Below are 5,921 nucleotides of genomic sequence, written 5' to 3' on the forward strand. Positions count from 1 at the left end.
GATTTTGGGAGTGCAAGGGTTCAATTTTTAGTGTGGAATCCTTAGGGTTTCATACATAAACCCCTAATTTACCTAAGCCTTTAGGTATTCCAATGATCCATATGATAAGCCCTTTGGACTAACTCTCCATGGACTCTCACATGGAATTAGTCCATCACTAATCAACACAGATTATTGGCCCAAACTATAAGTACTACTGATTTACTTAATCAGTCCCTGTAAATTTAATCAGTCTCTTTTGGTCACTAAATTAATTTCAAATTAATTCTTGACCAATACTAATTAAATAATATGATTTCTCAATTAATATATTATTCTTATAATATATTAATAAATCACAAATAACCTATTTCTCAAATATCCATCCTATCAAATTGCTCTGGTGAAGGCAACCCAAAAGGACCATGCTACTATCAGGTCAAGTACATACCAATCATAGTTATGGGCTTAGACACCTAATCCAACAGTCTCCCACTTGGATAATTCTAATAACTATAATTGCCAATGTAACTTCAAAATCCAATTAGCAACCGTAGCTATCAAAAGTCGTTGTTGAACTCTGATCATATCAGAATCGCATCCTTTAGATAAGGAATCAAATATTACTCTGTTCTACAAGATATCGTATGGACTGAGACATGGATTATAATCATTCTCTCTGTCCATGTGTTGTTTCCCAATTTCCGACTTATGACGACTGACAATCAGACTACAATTGAACACATCAACTTAGTCCAGGCTAGGCCAAACGCTTAGGGTGTCACCACTAAATCATCAAGGGGGCCACATATATCGCTTTTATCCCACATTGGGTAAATGGAACGGATAAACGTCAAATCATGTGCTTGCTCAATTTACTTATCAAATCATACACAACAATATGTTTTATAACACCAAGTTACTGGTGCGTTTACGCATCATCAATTTGCAACCGACTTGCAAACTACAACTCATATGTCTCTGTTTCAAGAATATAAGATATTATCATCTCACAATCACTCGTGATAAAATCCATGAAGTGATTTAGATGAGCGTGGGCTTAATCCAATACTCAAATATTATTTCAGGAGTACTCATGAGCACTACATCAAACTTGTGTTATGTCTAAATGTTTAGACAATCTACAGTCGGATTCATGACAGTCTTACCTCATTACTTACTTCCAAAGTATGATTGATTGTGGATGTTTGAATAATCTTATTATTCGGGAAGTAAAACATGCAAAGAGAAACACAAGAATAATCCAATCCAAATATGGTCTCAACCATATTGATTTACACATTATTCATTGTATAATGGTTCGACTAATTAACTTAATACTTGAATTAAAACACCAGTTATCCCATGCTCCAAGCATGCACACTATGTTTTCCTATGGTCCTTACCTTGTGAAATAGACCAGTCGAACACATCTCCAAAGATGCTCATTTCACAATTTCCTAATCCTTATTATAAGTGTAAGAATCCCAAACTCTTGCCACTATTAGAATCTTTGTAGCACCTGGTTCCCGGTATGTACTTCTTGTAATTTTAAATTCTTAATTCTTGCATTTTTGCCTTGGACTTGGCGAGTTGAAGGACCAACTCGCCGAGTAGGAGCGGAATGGGATACGGGGTCCGAGCCGTGGACTCGGCGAGTCGGTCTCCCAACTCGGCAAGTAGGCCCTGTTTGGGCAAAAACCCTGACCCAAGCATTGTCACCCTATTTAAGCACATTAACTCGGCCCCTTGTCCTTAACACTTCCAGAGAGCTATAGTGAGAGTCCCTAGTCCCCCATATTGTGCTTGTGAGTGAGTTCTTGCTTGGTGAAGGGAATTGGAGCTTAGAAGAAGAAAAAAAGAGTTTGAAGAGTGCAAGAGAGGGAGTAGATCCGAAATCTACTTTGGGAGAAGCTTCCATTCAGGTAGTAAAGTCTCTACCTTGATCTTTAGTTCATTAGATCCCATTTTGTCCCAATTTGGTGCTTTTCAAGCCCTAAAACACCAAACTCCATGTGTTTGTGCTTAATAATCTGAAAGGACTTCAGATCTAGACTTTATGGACGTGTTAGAAGCATAAAGTTGCTGTGGTTGAAGTGATTGAGGACCCTTATGGAGTGCATGACCTCTTAAAGAGCTTGGAATTGCATTTTTGAGCTTATAGGGGCATGCATGCACGTAAAGTTTGCAACTTTACGTGTTAAGCATGCCCTAGGATCATAGATCTGTGGTTTTGAAGAGTTGCATGTGTCAGAATTGGCTCATATGGGAAATGGGTTAAGGGACTCGGCGAGTCCCAAGGTGGAACTCAGCGAGTTCTACGAATATGGCCTTAGACTCGACGAGTTGGATGAACAACTCGGCGAGTCCTATGAAGATTGCCTGGTACTCGACGAGTTGTTCTTCAAACTCGGTGAGTTGTATGAACTGTTATTGTGTACGAAGGGTTTAAGTGTCAGAAGTCCAACCCTTCGTGTTTGCACGTAGGATTAGCAATCTAACGTGTTCCGATAGTCCCAGAAACCCCAGATCCTCATGAAGGATGTTCGGATAAGGATCTGGAAGCCAGTGGGAAGTTTGTTCGCATGGACTCGGCGAGTTGTTCATAGACTCGGCGAGTTAGATCGCGAGCCGGTCCTATCGTCCCGAGTAGTGAGTTAAGTACGATTCAGTGAGTGGGAAGAAGGGACTTGTAGAGTGGAACCGGGTTAGTGGAGAAGGACTCGGCGAGTCGGTGCCATGACTCGGCGAGTCCAGTCAAATGGAAGTTGAACTTGACTAAGGAGTTGACCTGGGTCGAAGGGAGGGTCAGTCATCTGACCTAAGGGTGTGAATGAGAGGCTAACCTATGTTTATGATTTATAGCCGGAGGATTTTTGATTCAGCAGTCAGGCGCTTAGCAAGCAGACTTCAACAATTACTTTTGAGGTGAGTTACCTTCCAGTAGTGGTGGGCCTACGGCCACAATGCCGACCCGCCAGCAAGAGATGTATGTTAGATGATTGTCTTTGTGATATCATCTAGGTTCGTTATATGATGGCATGATATGTGTTAGTAGTAGAGTGCGGTCGTTAGGGCCGAAGGGTAGGTCAGACACCCCAACTATGTCTGACAGCATGTGATGATATGCTTATATGTCAGTATGATCTGTTATATGTGTTAGAGGTAGTAGGAGGGGAGCAGTCCCCGAGGCTGCGGTCGTTAGGACTGAAGGGTAGTCAGCACCCCATAACAGCTTGACATGGGTAGTCAGCACCCCAGAATGGCTTGACACGGGTAGGTCGGCACCCCAGAATGGCCGTACCGGGTAGGTCGGGCACCCCAGAATTGCCTGGCAGTATGTATGCTATATGATTATTTGGTATGTGGTACAGTGGGTGAAATTCACTAAGCTTCGTGCTTCCGGTTTTCAGTTGTCGTTTCAAGTACCTCTTCTGGCAAGGGGAAGGAGCTAGTGCGGTAGCGGCGCATCACACACACTCTTTTGATTTCCGCACCAAGAGTCATTATGGGATCTTGTAGTCTGACATTTTCATGTTTTATGTTTTGGTTTACGGCCACGAGACATGTTTTATTAAATACTATGATCGTATGATGTTTTATTACAAACACTTTTCAAATCGCTTAATTAAAAAAAAAAAATTTGGCCCGTATTTTTGGATGTTACAATCTTGTTAGATCTAAACTCACATGTAATTATCCTTTTGTAATGTCAAGGCACCAAAGTCACATAGATTTTGTCAATGATATTACAAAACATTGCTCTGGAGACTTGTTACAAAACAATTCCATGGAAATGAAGTCTCACATTTAAAGTACATTCCTCTGAACATCCTTCTTGCATAAAAGTTTCTAACCTACACATAGATTCTTAATATCCAACTCCCATTATGGAAACATTTCCATATTTACCATACGACAACTCATTCTTAATAGAATCCTATCTATTCATAATAATGTCAATCTGATCCATTCATTGCTATACTTCCAACTGCCCACAAGTGACCAATCCTTAGCGAACCTTAGATCGTCCTTGACAGTTGTTTAATTACTTTAGTCATATCCGGTTCTGGTCTTTTTCCCTCTTAATGCCCTGGGCATTTGGAATAGACAGAATGGTCGAATATTACAACATATGCAATCGATCCTATACCCGAAGCGTATGGGATATGATTCATAATGTCTTACATAAAGACATGATACTTGACCAGTCTTTTGCTATAATATTGTCATATTTAGAATTTCCAATGTTGAAACATTTCAACACGTTATTCATATACGCTCATGACTAAGTCTGATTAACACTTCAATCTAAACTTTTAGATTCGAAATGAAGTATAAGTATCCTCTCCCTTACTATAGCAAAACAAATTTTCAAACTTTGCAACTTTGCAAACCAAAATTTGTTTCATATAAATAGCATTGCCAACTCGCAATCTTGTGAAATGTTTTTGACTATTTGAAAATAAAATAAAAATCTTGTGAAAATTAGGTCGTTACATTAGCAATCAAAAAGTTATGACGTTTTTTGATTCGGTTAACATACTTGGATAATACTCATTGATGTGATCTCATGGATATAAGATTCGTAAAAATCCGACTCCGGAGGAGAGAGTTACGGATTTTATAAAAATAGAAATTAATCGCATAGTTAAAATTAATTACGTTGAAACAGTACTCAGATATTGGTTGAGTTTTGACTAAAAGTGCAAAAAGGAGTCTCGTAGTACTCCTCGAGATATAAACTTTAGGAAAAAGTTTGTCGAAAATAGGATCCACATGAATAAGTTATGATATTTAGAAAATCATTAACTCTTATCCCCGTTGGGTTTGAAAATGAAAGTTAAAACCGGCCAAAACAACCAGAAGGAAAGTTGTAGTACCTGTTAAGATCATCATATAGATATAATGAGGGTCTATATTGGAGCACACACACGAAGAAGTAATGATTTTTGAAAAATATTTACTTGCACGTCAAGTGAACGCCATTGTGTGCCACACACCTAACATCGGATTCGATCAGATTGCGAGTGACGTGGCTGAGTGGGGTGGGGACACATGGCATCTTCCTGTGGAGCCATGGTGTTCAAATGCATGTCGCGCATAGGAAAGGCGCGATGCACACCTCAAAACTCGACTATAAATGGAGGTATGTGCCATTCAAGCTCACATACCTTCAAACTACTCATCTCTTTCTCTCTGGTTCATGTGTTGCCTCGTGGAGCGGTCCCCAAAGTTTCGAGCTCATATCTACTCTACATCAGTGATTTCAAACCCTAGAGTGAGTTCACGACCTCTATTTTACTATTTTAAAATGTTTTTTAGGGTTTAGGGGAGTACAAGCTTAACAAATGATTTTATAAAAGCATTTATCTTATAAATATTAAGTCATTTTATTATAATCAAGATACCTTAGGATAGTACAATTGTAGATACTATGCTCATATTTGAGCTATGATCTATGTCCAAAAGATATGATTCCCGATAATCCAGGAGTAAGTAATATCTAGATGTTATAATGAACAAATTAATCTGTAGGAAACTTTAAGTACCTAAGAGTTATGCTAGACAAGATTTATGCACCGTACATAATTGTTACACTGCCCATATATCCTGTTAAAATAACCAAAATTAAAGTGTATATATATATATATATATATATATATATATATATATATATATATGACAATTTATATATATCTGATAATAATGATTTAATAAATATAATTATCAAATACATATATATATATATATATATATATATATATATATATATATATATATATCATTTGATGACTTATATCCGGAAGAGGTATATACAAAGATAGTGTGATGTGTGTGTGTGTGTATATATATATATATATATATATGGGTAATTATGATAAAGATAAAAGACTAAAAGATAAAAGCATATGGTTAATACGTTAGTGACTTGGTTATTC

This window comes from Lactuca sativa, chromosome 2 (genome assembly GCF_002870075.4).
Source record: "Lactuca sativa cultivar Salinas chromosome 2, Lsat_Salinas_v11, whole genome shotgun sequence".
Lineage (NCBI taxonomy): Eukaryota > Viridiplantae > Streptophyta > Magnoliopsida > Asterales > Asteraceae > Lactuca > Lactuca sativa.